Raw genomic sequence first — 14,892 nt, forward strand, 5'->3', positions numbered from 1 at the left:
GTTGTGCATTTTGCCACTGTGCACGGAACTGATGTCCAGCGAATATGTCTAAAAGTTCTCTAAAGTAATTAAACATATCACCCGGTTTAGTGCATTTTCTGACAAGTGTTAGTTTTTTCTTAGAATTCACAGTGATATGTTCGTACCGTTCCCAAGATACATTGGGAGCATCATCCGAAACATTCAACTCTTCGTCCGTAAATTTTAATAACGAAAGTCCACATTAACACCCCCAGTTTTTGGTGGGGTTCGTGTTGCTTAGTCTTTAGTTTTCTATGTTGTGTCATCTGTACTATTATTTGTCTGTTTGTCTTTTTATTTTTGGCCATAGCGTTGTCAGTTTGTTTTCGATCTATGAGTTTGACTGTCCCTCTGGTATCTTTCGTCCCTCTTTTACTTCATTCACGATCTAAACACGCCTTCGAGAAAGAATTATTAACTTGATCCTTATCACATAGAGTAGCAACGGCGATATCAGTCAGGTGTTCATAAACAGGATACAAGTTTTTGCTCGAAATCTAAAATGTTCGGAAACGTGTTTTTTTTTTCTAAACTCCATCGTTTTTGAAAACAAAGATCTGGCTTCTACGTGGTAGCGACAACAGCACGTAACACGATCCTTTGGTCTTGCTGACCGGACAAAATACGGATTTAATCTCTCAAATGTTCTTTGGTTCAGTTTTATGTTTGGATTATTTATACAAAAGTCATTTCAGTTTGAGATTTATCAAGTATATATATAGGATGTTTTAAGAATTGTTTGAGGCCGATACGGATACGCTTTGTGTCATTTTTGTTTCCAGACGGACGGGATGTATTAGGATCTGTCCAAAAATTGTACGCGATTTTCTTTACATCGTCAGTAATAGCATCTTTCCTCGTTTTTCTCTCAATACATGTCCAACATGACTTTTCAGAAGTAAATATTTGCGTACGTACTCTTTTTCCTTTCGATAGCCGTTTAAGGGGAAGTCCAAACTTTCTTGAAAGCAAAGTTTTCTTTCGTTCTTAAGTTATGTTTTTACCACTCGTGCTTGCTACGATTACACTTAATGCAGTTCTTGCCGAATCAGATCTTGAAAATTTTGCCTGGTCGACTATCTCTTTAAGATCATTTAGAACAGCATTGCCAAGTTGAATGTCCGTTTTTTCTTCAGGCGTCACAACAAAATTTTTCAAGCGATTGAACAGTTGGGGAATGTTTATTGTCTAAATACGTGGCCATTACTGCTACTCTTTTCTTCGGTGTTGTAGGAAGTGCCCTCTTCATTGATTTTGCAGCCCTGCTTTTCTCCATCTTATTCGAAAAAGTGTTTTTAATGTCATTTATAGTGTTTATAGTGGAAACTTTATTTTGAGTTTTCCTATATTTTCTTTACCGTTCAGTTTCATAAAGTCGTTTATCAGCTTTCACTGCCTTTCTTTTCTTTTTCTCTTGGCCGCGGAAGTTTCGGAATAACCACAATTGTGACATTTTTGTTTTGATGCATTCATTCTGTCTTTTTTCTTCATTTCGTAGTTTTGTTTACACCTTTCTCTGTTTTCTGTGCCTTTTTCTCATTCCAAGTTTCCAATCTCAAAGCAGACGTGCTTTTATTAACTGCAAATTAAAATCATTACCAAAAATTTATGATTGAGTTTTAAAAATGGAACGCTTGTTTAAAAGAAGCCTCTTTCGTGCTAAAAGATAGAAACGCATAAAAGAAATGCTCGTACAATTACGCACCCAAGTTTTACTCGTTTTAAAAATTTTGAAAGTTCTGTATCCAAGTTAAAATTTGCGGGCAAAATAAAACATGCAATCTGTTCCGCGTCGAGGGCAACACTTATTAATATCACGGAATAACAAAAAGGATCCAAAAAATCAGTAACATATAGATAAATCAAATCGTAGCTTAAAAAGTCTCTCTCTATATATATAGTTGAACAATGCATGCACTGACAATCGACTAAGTTGTGCGCTTGTTCTGTGTGTTTTTATGGCGCCGCGTTTTTTGTTGTTTTCACTATTCGAAACGACGTCATGTTGCCGCCGTAATAAATTTGATGCCTGTGACATCTTTTTCACCATTTTTCAAACATTTTTTTCGGAAAGTACGAATGCTATGGAGATCAATATAGATATTTTAAAAAGACTAGAAAAATAACATGTCTATATTAGAATTTCATTGTCGACAATCAAGTGCAAAACTAAACATAGTTAACTTTAATTACGACTGTACGTAACATTTTTGTAAAAAATGAACGTGTGACATTTTATTCACTAAATTTAAAAATTTAGCATCTTTTTTGTTTTTGTGTTTGAACTAGTTTGCTTTTGAAATTAATTAATTACAGAAAAACAACATTATACTAGCTATATCATTTTCTCACCTGATGACATCATTTATCCGTATTTTTGAACTGTTTTCGTTAAAGTAGTTTCGGAAATGGAGATGGGACACAATGAAACTTTGCCGATTTGTCTGGCGAAACAGAATATGACGTCATTAGCCGTCATACAAATACGTCATAATGGGTTGCCATTTAATGACAATTCGCGGCAAAAAAAAATAATGAAAATCGGCAAAAAAAGAAGGCGAAAAGAAGGTTTATACTTCAGTTTTCATCGTCAAATGTTACCCGGGACAACCCATTATTTCCCAAAAATCCAGAATCAAATGCTTATCAACTCGAACAAATGCGTTTTATATTGTTTTAATGGTGATAAATGAACAAGGACATTAATATCCAGCACATTGATATCTTTGTTTTAATTAAAATACGTTTTTTTTCTGCTCCTGCAGCGCAGTTTTACTCACGAAACATGCAAAAAACGTAAACGGTACGAACATCGCGCGTAACGTCACTATATGATCTTTCTGTACTCTAATTGGTTGAAAGATTTTTCTTATCCATCTTCAACTTATATTTTTGCTGAGCGAAATATTCTTTATGAAGCTGAGGACAACCCATGCTTTGCAATTTATTTTTTTTTTGGGGGGATGCACGCCCGCCACGCCCCCGCCTGAATCCGCCCCTGACCACAGAGGTCGAACCCTGAACAGTTGGGGCAAGTGTGGACACAACATTCAAGCTTGATACAGCTCTGAATTTGAATTGTGATTAAATATTTGACACATCATAGCAGGGGCAGATCCAGCCATTTTCAAAAGGGGGTTTCCAACCCAGGATAAAGGAGGAGGGTGGGGTTTCAACCCTTATGTCCCCATTCAATAGCATTGATCGCCCAAAAAAGAAGAGGGTGCCGACTTCCAATTTTTGATGAAATCGAACAAAGTTTAATTTTGGACACTTTGGACCTCAATGTGGACCAATTTAAAAACTGGGCCCTAAATCCAAAATCTTTATACACGGTTAGATTCAGCATATTAAAGAACCCCGAGAATTCGAGACTTTGAATTAAACCCCATTGAAATTGGTCAAGAAATAAGCAATTTATACAAAGTATTAGAAAAGTATTGCTTTTGGCCCCATTTTCCTAAATGGTTAAGGCCATAACCCCTAAAATCCATAGAGATCCATAGACTTATATATATAAGTTATTGTCCTGAAATAAGAAAAATGCTTGTTTTTGGCCCCTTATTCCTAATCAGTTAGGACAATAACCCTCTAAAATCTATCCGGACCTTCCTTTTATGGTATGGAACCTTGTGGTACAATTACATAGAGATCTCTACACTTATACTCAAGTAATTGTATGGTATCTTAATGTCTTCTGATGACGATGCTGTCACACCATTGTACCCACATAAAAAAATAAAAATTGGTAAAAAATGTCATTGAAGACCAAGAACTCGAAAAATGAGTCGACTGACGATTTCAGCCATGTTGACTTATTTGTAGCGCTAGTCTAGCTGATCATTTTTTGCTATTTAAAGTGTCTTTCTATCTATAGTTTTTTCAGATATGAGACAAAAACGCAAAAAGTTAGTAAAAATTGTCATTAAGGGCAATTACTCTAATAAGGAGTCAACTGACAATTTCGGCAATGGTGACTTATTTGTAGATCTTGTCTTTTTGATAATTTTCGATGTTTAAGTTTCTCTCTATCTATTATGATAAAATAATAGACAACTAGAAGCTCTAAAAAGTCTGTGTCGTTCACCTAGGTCAATGTGCATCTTTAACAATGGACACTCTCCAACATTGTGGACTAGAATAGAATGACAAAAATATCTTTTTTGATATCTTGTATTGCTGATTAATTTTTTTCTTGTTTACAGTTTCTCTCCATCTTTTTCAGATTTTGCCCAAAACACAAAAAGGGTAAACAAAATTGTCATTTAAGGGCAATCACTTTGATAAAGTGTCTATTAATGATTTGGGCAAAATAAGAGTTACTTATAGATCTTATCTTGCTCATCATCTTTATATCTCTTTATGATAGGCAAAAACACATAAATTGGTAAATATCATAAGGCTATTTGACTTATTTGTAGATCCTGTTGTGCTGATCATTTTTGCTTTTTTAGATTTTATCTGTCTATTATAGTTTTTAAGATATAAGCCAATAATGCAAAAAATTGGTAAATATTGTCATTAAAGGGCAATAACTCTGATAAGAAGTCGTCTGACAATTTGAGTAAAGTTGACTTATTTGTAGATCTCGTCTTGCTGATCATTTTTGCATATAAAAGTTTCTGTCTATCTTCTATAATTTTCGAGATAATAGGCAAAATTTCAAAAAAAATGGTAAAATTTTTCAACTTAGGGCAATAACTCCTATAAGGAATTGTCCGACAGTTTTGACCTAATGACACAACAAGTAGAGCTCAACATTCTGAACATTTTTGCCCTGTCAGATTTTCTCTATTTATAGCTATTTTCGAAATTATAGGCAAAACTTGCATTTTACTCCTATGTTTTATTTTTAGCCATGTCGGGCATCTTGATAGACAGGCAGGGTCATCAGTCACATTTTTTAAACTAGATATCCTAATAATGATTGTAGCCAAGTTTGGTTAGATTTTGGCACAGTAGATTAAGAGAAGTTTTTAGTAAAAGTTAACGACAACGACGACGGACTACGGACGACAAGTGATGAGAAAAACTCACTTGGCCGTTCGGCCAGGTAAGCTAAAAATGGGTAAAAATCATAATTAAAGAGCAATAACTCCATTTAGGAGTCCACTGAGAATTTCGGCAATTTGACTTTTATGTAGAAATTATGTTGCTGATCATTTTTGCTTATTTAAGTTTCTATTTATCTATCAGAATTTTTAAAATACAAGGCAACAAGAATGTGTCCATTGTACACGGATGCCCCACTCGCACTATCATTTTCTATGTTCAGTGGACAGTGAAATTGGGGTCAAAATTCTAATTTGGCATTAAATTAGAAAGATCATATCATAGGGAACATGTGTACAAAGTTTCAAGTTGATTGGACTTCAACTTCACCAAAAACTACCTTGACCAAAAACTTTAACATGAAGCGGGACAGACGGACGAACGGACGGACGAACGAACGAACGGACACACAGAGCGAAAAACATAATGGTCCTAAGTGGGACATAAAAATGCACAAATTGGTAAAAATCATCATTAAAGGGTAAAAACTCTGATAAGGATCGTCAGACGATTTCGGCTCTGTTGACTTAATTGTAGATCTTGTTTTCCCCATCATTTTTGCTATTGAAAGTTTCCCTCTATCTACTATAGTTTTTTTCAGATATTAGGCAAAAACTGTGAAAAATTGGTAAAAATCTTCACCTAGGGGCAACAACACCTATAAGAAGTCGTCCGATAGTTTTTTGATGTAAATAGACAATAGGTTGATCTCAACATTCTTAACATTTTTGTTCTGTCAGATTTCCTCTATCTATAGCAGTTTTCAAGATAATAGATAAAACTTGCATTTTACCCCTATGTTCTATTTTATGCCATTGTGGCCATGTTGGTTGGCAAGAAGAGCCATTGGACACATTTTTAAAATAAGATATTCAATTATGGTATGATTGTGACCAAGTTTGGTCAAATTTTGCCCTGTAGTTTAAGAGTAGAAGATATTTGTAAAACATAACGGACAACGGACGACAAGTAATGAAAAAAAAAATATATAATTTAACATATACATTTAGGGCAAAAACTCCTACAAAAAGTCAACCAAGAGTTTTGACATAATCGGACAATAGGTAGAGCTCAACATTCTGAACATTTCTACCTCTTTCAGATTTTCTCTCTTTGTAGCTGTTTTCAAAATATTAGACACAACTTGCATTTACCCTAATCTCCTATTTCTAGCCATGTCAGCCTTATTGGTGGGCGGACTAGGTCATCGGACACATTTTCAAAACTAGATACTCCTATGATGATTGTGTCCAATTTGGTTAAATTTTGCCCTGTAGTTTCAGAGGAAAAGCTTTTTGTAAAAGTTAATGGAAGACAACGACTGATGCCCAAGTGATGGGAAAAGATCACTGGCCCATTGTGCCAGATGAGCTTAAAAATCGTGCATAGAGGACTTAGTTAAGTACATGCATTGGTTCAATTATTTCCTTAATAATTTCAAGAAAATGGTTTTATATGCCTTTAAGTATAAGTTAATCAACTATGATTTTTCTTACCTGACTTGAGCCAACATTCTTTATAAGATATGAATTTTTTCTGTGAGTCATTTCATTTCATGTTTTTCATGTAAAAGGGTATTATTCTTGATGTTTTATGCATATAGGCAGGAACATTTTGTTCACACCAAAATATTATTTTGCATTCATTGTGAAAATGTTTATGCCCCCACAACTGAAAGAGGGACGAAAGATACCAGAGGGACAGTCAAACTCACAGATCGAAAACAAACTGACAACGCCATGGCCAAAAATAAAAAGACAAACAGACTAATAATAGTACAGATGACACAATATAGAAAACTAAAGACTAAGCAACACAAACCCCAAAAACTGGGGATGATCTCAGGTGCCCTGGAAGGGTAAGCAGATCCTGCTCCACATGTGGCACCCGTCGTGTTGCTTATGTTATTACAAATCCGGTAAATAGTCTAATTCGGTAGGTCACATTCGTGAAAAGGGAAGGGTATTGTAGTTACGACATAAGGAACATATCCAATATCATCTGTGAAATGGTTATTCCATAACGGTCAACCAACTCGTGATGGCGTCTATAAAATTTACGAAGGGATGATTTCAACTTCACCATTTGGAACTCTTGGTTTAATAGCTTCCTTGTGAGCAGCAATCCTCTATCAAGGAAATCATGATAGGAAATACAAACACGGGAATATCGTATCAATTTTGAGATATATTCTCCGTATGCAGGCGCTGCTGGAATGTTGCTACATAGAAATAGAAAGTTCACAATTGGGAAGTTGAAATCATCTCTTTTGAGGTAAAGTTTTTTTTCAACCGACCCTCATTATCAATTTCTAGATGTAAGTCAAGATATGAGGCAGACTTAACTGTATCTGTAGTATCCTTTATCTCTAGTTTGATAGGATAGATTCGTTCAACATAGTCACCAAATTTTGTATTATTTAGTGAGAGAACATCATCTATATAGCGGAACGTAAAGTTAAAGGATATTGCTAACTGAAAGTTAGGGGGCATATTGTTTTACCCCTGTCCGTCCGTCCTATTATGGGTATATAGTTATTCCAGATAACTCCTCCTAAAGTTTGAATGCTAGGAAGAATTCACTTTGCTGGCTGTTTGTACATATATTGAAGGTGTGCATGTGGTCAGGGTTTTGATTTTTATTAATATTTGCACTTTTGGGAGATAGTTAAACTTATTTTAAAATAACACTTTGCATCTGCGGGGGCATCATTTGTGTCTCCCAGACACAATAAAATCTCAAAGAAAGTTCTACATTGACTTTGTTATGAAAGTTACTTCAGAGTGGAGTGCGGGGGCATCACTTTGTCTAGTTTATGTTATTTTGTAAATATATCCCACATACCCACACATAAAATCCTCATTTAGGGGAGGATACAGAAATAAGAAACATACAAATAAAACGTATATTTAATAAACAGATACTGTAGCTTTGAAATTATTTTTCATAATATATATGAATGCACATTTGTATTAATAACAAACTATTCTATTTTTAACAGTTAAGATCTTATTATTAAACTTTTGAAATACTAAAAAATAAAACAGACAATATAATGTACAATTATTTGCAATATAAAATAAAGTTTACAGTAGAGTATATTAAAGTAACTAAAAATTCAAATGCATTGTAGTTGAACCAAAAAATAATATTTGAAAAAGCTTTTCAAACAAGGTGCTGCACTGAAGTAAACTAAAGGCTCTTAAGAGCCTGTGTCGCTCAACTTGGTCTATGTGCATATTCAACAAAGGACAATCTCCAACATTGTAGACGAAAATAGAATTCAAGACAAAAATCTCTGTTTTGTTGATCTTGTATTGCTGATCATTTAGTCTGTTTAGTTTCTCTCTATCTCTTTATAGTTTTTGCTCAAAACACAAAAGAGGGTAAAAACAAATCCTCATTTAAGGGCAATCACTCCTTAACAGAGTGGCAGTCTGCTTATTATATTGGCAAAATTTGACTTGTTAGTAGATCTTGCCTTGCTGATCATTTTTGCTTATTTAAGTTTCTATCCATCTATCATAATTTTTAGCAGTTTAAAGTTTCTCTTTGTTTATTATAGTTTTCCAGATAAAAGGCAAAAATGAAAAAAAAAATGGTAAAATTTGTCATTTAAGGGCAATAACTCCTATAAGAAGTCGTCTGACATTTTTGACGTATATAGACAATTGGTAGAGCTCAACATTCTAAACATCCCCCCTGTCAGATTTTCTCTATTTATAACAGTTTTCAAAATAATAGACAAAACCTGTCTTTTATCCCTATGTTATATTTTTAGCCATGTTAGCCATCTTGGTTGGCAGGTGTGGTCATCGGACACATTTTTATTAACTAGAAACCCCAATGAAGATTGTGGCAAAGTTTGGTTAAATTTTGCCTAGTAGTTTCAAAGGAGATTTTTGTAAAAGTAAACAGATGACCAACAGCGGACCCCAAGTGATGAGAAAAACAAGATGCACACCTATGCCTGTATTGTACCTGGTGAAAAAAAATCACCAGTTTGCTTATTAGAACTTTAATATGCATATACTATAGTAACTGTTTGTTGCTGAACATTTTTGCAATTTTCATGTTTAACCAGTTCAGTTCATGTAGGTTTCTAAATACTAGTACCAGCCAAAAATGCAAAAAAAAAAATAACATTTCTGGGTTAATAACTCCAACAGCAGTTGTCAAAATTATCAGAGTAAATAGATGTTTTTAACCCAGCTCTCATAGTTTTCAAAATAACAGCAAACTAGAAGCTCTAAACAGTCTGTGTTGCTCACCTAGGTCTATGTACATCGTCAAGAATGCACACTCTCCAACATTGTGGAGTAGAACAGAATTCATGACAATATATTTCGTTTTTTCGTTGATCTTGTATTGCTGGTAATTTTTTCTGTTTACAGTTTCTCTCTATCTTCTTTAGTTTTTATTGACTTATTTGTAGATCTTCTTGCTGACTTATTTGTTATTTCAAGTTTCTCTGTATCTATTATAGTTTTTAAGGTAAAAGGCAAAAATGGAAAAAAATTGGTAAAAATTGTTGTATAAGGGCAATAACTTCTACAAGAAGTCTTCCAACAGTTTGATGTAAATGGACAATAGGTAGAATTAGAACTCAATATTTTGAACATTTCTGCCACTCTTGGATTTTCTCTATTTATAGCAGTTTTAAAGATAATAGACAATACTTGAATTTGACCCCTATCTTTTGTTTTTAGTCATGTTGTCCACATTGGTTGGCAGATGGGGTCATTGGACACATTTTTAAAACAGGATACCCAAATAAGGATTGTGGCTAAATTTTATCAAGAAGTTTCAGAGAAGATTTTTGTAAAAGTTAATGGACGATGTGGGATAAGGAACACGGATGCCATGTCATGAGAAAAGCTCTCTTGCCCTATGTGGCCAAATTAAAAAAAGGTACACTACTAATAAGCTTTAACGTACTATGTGTCACTAAAAGGACTCTTAACATGAATTAAAATTTTTAATAAAATGCTTCGCTGGGGCGCAGCTTGATACGACCGCAGAGGTCGAACCCTGAACAAATGGGGCAAGTATGGACACAACATTCAAGCTTGATACAGCTCTGAATTTGGATTGTTATTAAATATTTGACACAGCATAGGTTTCTGACACAGAAAGAATGTGGTCTATGAACTTGAATTTTTTTAATTTACCTATTATGGTCCAATGTCCAAAATCAAAATACATGGTTAGATTCAGCATATCAAAGAACCCCATATTTTCAATTTTTGTTGAAATCAAACAAAGTTTAATTTTGGACCCCAACTTGGACAAACTTGAAAACTGGGCCCATAATCAAAAATCTAAACACATGTTTAGATTCAGCATATCAAAGAACCCCAAGAATTCAATTTTTGCTAAAATCAAACTTAGTTTAATTTTGGACCCTTTGGACCTTAATGTAGACCAATTTAAAAAACGGGACTTAAAATTAAAAATCTAAATACACGGTTAGATTTGGAATATCAAAGAACCCCAATAATTCAATTTTTGATGAAATCAAACAAAGTTTAATTTTGGACCCTTTTGACCTCAATATGAACCAATTTGATAGCGGGGCCCACAAATAAAAAATCTAAATTATGGTTAGATTCAGCATATCAAAGAACGCCATATATTCAATTTTTGTTGAAATCAAAAAAAGTTTAATTTTGGACCCCAACTTGGACCAACTTGAAAACTGGGCCCATAATCAAAAATCTTAACACATGTTTAGATTCAGCATATCAAAGAACCCCAAGAATTCAATTTTTGTTAAAATCAAACTAAGTTTAATTTTGGACCCTTTGGACCTCAATGAAGACCAATTAAAAAAACGGGACCCAAATTAAAAATCTAAAAACACGGTTAGATTTGGCATATCAAAGAACCCCAATAATTCAATTTTTGATGAAATCAAACAAAGTTTAATTTTGGACCCTTTTGACCTCAATATGAACCAATTTGATAGCGGGGCCCACAAATAAAAAATCTAAATACATGGTTAGATTCAGCATATCAAAGAACCTCATATATTCAATTTTTGTTGAAATCAAACAAAGTTTAATTTTGGACCCCAATTTGGACCAACTTGAAAACTGGGCCCATAATCAAAAATCTAAATACATGTTTAGATTCAGCATATCAAAGAACCCCATATATTCAATTTTTGTTGAAATCAAACAAAGTTTAAATACTGGACCCTATCTTGGACCAACTTGAAAACTGGGCCCATAATCAAAAATCTAAACACATGTTTAGATTCAGCATATCAAAGAACCCCAAGAATTCAATTTTTGTTAAAATCAAACTAAGTTTAATTTTGGACCCTTTGGACCTTAATGTAGACCAATTTAAAAAACAGGACCCAAAATTAAAAATCTAAATACATGGTTAGATTTGGAATATCAAAGAACCCCAATAATTCAATTTTAGATGAAATCAAACAAAGTTTAATTTTGGACCCTTTTGACCTCAATATGACCCAATTTGATAACGGGGTCCACAAATAAAAAATCTAAATACATGGTTAGATTCAGCATATCAAAGAACCCCATATATTCAATTTTTGTTGAAATCAAACAAAGTTTAATTTTGGACCCCAATTTGGACCAACTTGAAAACTGGGCCAAAAATAAAAAATCTAAATACATGTTTAGATTCAGCATATCAAAGAACCTCATATATTCAATTTTTGCTAAAATCAAACAAAGTTTAATTTTGGACCCTTAGGACCTTAATGTAGACTAATTTGAAAACTGGACCCAAAATTAAAAATCTAAATACACTGTTAGATTTGGCATAACAAATATATAAATGTGATCAAAGATTTTACAAATCTAATGCGCCATACTGTGCAATTAAAGATTACTTCTTGAAATTTTTCAATATTTGAAATTTGAAAAAAAAAATAATATTTGAAGAATAATTCTTTTTAATTTCTGAAATCTGAAATGAGAAAAAATTGACCCCCCACAATTTCTTTTTATCCCCCCCCCCTTTTTTTCCCCAAAAAAATTCTTTCCCTCAAGATATGGTCATAATCTCAATTCAAATTTCCAATGGAGTTGGCAACCATAATTACCCATTTAAATTTACCATAGTGCTAACTTAATCTATTTTATAATAGAATTAAAAATATAGTGTCAAATCTTTCATATGGATTTTTTTGTAAAAAAAAAGATGCAACATTTGCAGATATTTTTACTGGTCTTCCTTTATAAATATGCATTTCTTTAAACATAATTTAAAAGCAGTGTAAGGGAAGTAACCAAAACGTTGTATTTGGATTACCTCCCTTACACTGTTTTAAATTATCTTTATTGTTCATTAACCATTACTTTATACATAATTTAAAAGCAGTGTAAGGGAGATAATTTCAATGATGTATTTGATTTATCTCCCTTACACTGCTTTAAATTATGTTTTGTACTAAAGTATTTGTCCATTAACCAGGACAACCTTGTTTTTCCCCCTTTTTTGCCCCTAATTCCTAAACGGTTTGAGCCATAACCCCCCAAAGCAAATCCTAACCATCCCTTTGTGGTATGGAAACTTGTAGTATAATTTCAGAGAGATCCATACACCGTTCCACAGTTATTGTCTGGAAACGACGCCGGACGACGCCAACGTCATACCAATATACGACCACAAAATTTTTTTGCGGTCGTATAAAAACTATGGTTTAATTTACTAACGCAAAACTTGACATTGAATATCCCATTGAATTACCTCCCGTGGTCACTGAATGTGTTGTTAAATGTCTTTCTGCAATTTGTTTTTGCAATTCATTCCATAAATTAAAAAAATATTAATGTGCTTTCCTTGGTATTACAAAATTAGTTAATTTTACATTGTAAATATAAATCAGTTATCTCTCTCCACTAACAAACAGAGGAGCAATGCATATTTAAGAAATAATTCATGGCAGCCATAGATTTGTTTTCATTTATTAAACCATGGGTTGGGAATTTATATTCAATTATTTTATCCCTGGTCGTATAAATAAGGTAGTAACAACACAGAAAAGCTAATTTTGAGTATCCATGCGTTTGCATTAAAAGTAGATATACTGGTTGTCAGTATATAGGTTGTCATATTAGAATTACTGAAAGTTCATGATCATCAATAGATAACTAATTAAACCTGTTTTCACATATTATATTTTCTTAAAAAAAAATCAATTAATGTAATAAAACAAGCAACTTGTAATTGTGTAATTAAAGTACACTAATCAACTCATTAATAAATAATTCTCATAGTCTATTTGCCAATTCCCCTGATTGACCCTGTAATTAAAGATCCATTTTTTTTTTGATTGACAATGGAGAGCAAATGGAAAGAGTAAATTTGTCTGTGTGTTATGTGGGTAACCTTTAAGTTTTTCAAACCTTTTCAGTTTTTGTTAAGCTAAAAACTTTTGATACCAGAACGGGTAGTTATTTTTTTACTAAAAATTGGTTAAAATGCTGATATATCACTTTTAACTTATCGTGCTTTGTGTGGGCAGAGGCCAATTTTGTCCAGTGTGGAACCAGTCTATTATTGACTAAGATAAGCAATGTGTGTTAAAAGTGTGTAATAGGGGTAAATTCAGTAAATAAATACACATCATTAAGGACCCCCATTTGGGGGACAGCTTTCTGTATAACACTGAAGTCCTATGCTCCACTCATGTTTGTAATACATATTTTTTGATAGATGGATCAAATTTGGGGTTTAAAAAAATAAAAAATAAATGTTGACTGCACTTACTTTTTTTACTACAGGGTTGAAAAGTAATAGGGTCAGTGTAGGAATTGAGTGTGAATCTACAGTATTTAAGGCCATATAAATAGCCCAAAAATGCCATGACCCTATGTTTTAATGGTTGCAAAAGATCAGGCTGCATTTGTATTTTGATGAATGATATATGAAAGCTTCTGATTTCTACAGATAACCCAGGTATAAATTTAATTCCAGTAATAGGTTTTCATTGAAGTCTGTGGGAGATTTTTTTACTGAATTTACCCCTATAATAACAGAATCAAATTGGAAATTGGCAAATGAATGGGAATATACACATGCAGCAGGATTGAACAAACATTTGTTTTAGTATTAACCTCCCTCTCCATGTAGTTTTTCATTTGTTTGAGTTCTATAACAACAAGCATTCTCAGAGTATTGCATGGCAATACATAGTCCCCTACCGGTTAAATATTCATTGTACTGGAACAAAATGCTAACTTGATCTAACTTGTCATAATGTAAACTATATAACAAATATCAAGTCAATATCTTCAAACATGACGAAAAAAAGTGTGGAAAACTGATTATTTAAGTGAATTTTCTAAGTCCAATGACCATAACTCTGCACAAAATTATCAGACCAGAACAAAATTCTAGCTTGATTTGTAACTTGTCATGATAAAACAATATACCAAATATCAAATCAATATCTTCAAGCATGAAGAAAAAAAGTGTGGAAAACTGATTTGCCAGACAGACAAACTGACAGATGGACGGAGTGCAAACCTAAAGTCCCCTTCGACTTCGTTGGTAGGGGACTAATAAGCAGGAAATTTTCTTCTTTGAATTTCTGGAATCCAGACTAAATACTTCAAAAAGTTATTTTGATGAAAAGTAAATATTCAAACTTACTCACTCCTATTTATTACAGTAGCTGCATTTAAGTTTTGGAATTATATCTATAACCTTGTAAAAGCATAAAAACTTTCAAATTTATTAATCAACAGCTTGCACTTGTGACATGACTTTGCTTAATTCTGTCTTGTTGTCAGTTGTTCCATGAAAATGAAATTCACATGTTTGCAAAAAAAATTG

The 14,892-nt window shown here is 33.1% G+C and overlaps 2 long non-coding RNA genes across 2 annotated transcripts in view; one reads left to right on the forward strand and one right to left on the reverse strand.

Moving 5' to 3' along the window:
* Nucleotides 1-7,966: 7,966 nt before the first annotated feature.
* LOC127709751 (uncharacterized) overlaps nucleotides 7,967-14,892 on the reverse strand; it is a 133,978-nt gene continuing 127,052 nt past the window's right edge. Inside the window, exon 2 of the long non-coding RNA XR_007985730.1 lies at nucleotides 7,967-11,805. This is a non-coding gene — a long non-coding RNA (uncharacterized LOC127709751). The remainder of the gene's footprint in view (nucleotides 11,806-14,892) is intronic.
* Nucleotides 10,035-14,892, forward strand: part of LOC127709772 (uncharacterized) — a 30,733-nt gene continuing 25,875 nt past the window's right edge. The window contains exon 1 of the long non-coding RNA XR_007985755.1: nucleotides 10,035-10,096. This is a non-coding gene — a long non-coding RNA (uncharacterized LOC127709772). The remainder of the gene's footprint in view (nucleotides 10,097-14,892) is intronic.

Source organism: Mytilus californianus, unplaced genomic scaffold (genome assembly GCF_021869535.1).
Source record: "Mytilus californianus isolate M0D057914Y unplaced genomic scaffold, xbMytCali1.0.p SCAF_7, whole genome shotgun sequence".
Classification (NCBI taxonomy): Eukaryota; Metazoa; Mollusca; class Bivalvia; order Mytilida; family Mytilidae; genus Mytilus; species Mytilus californianus.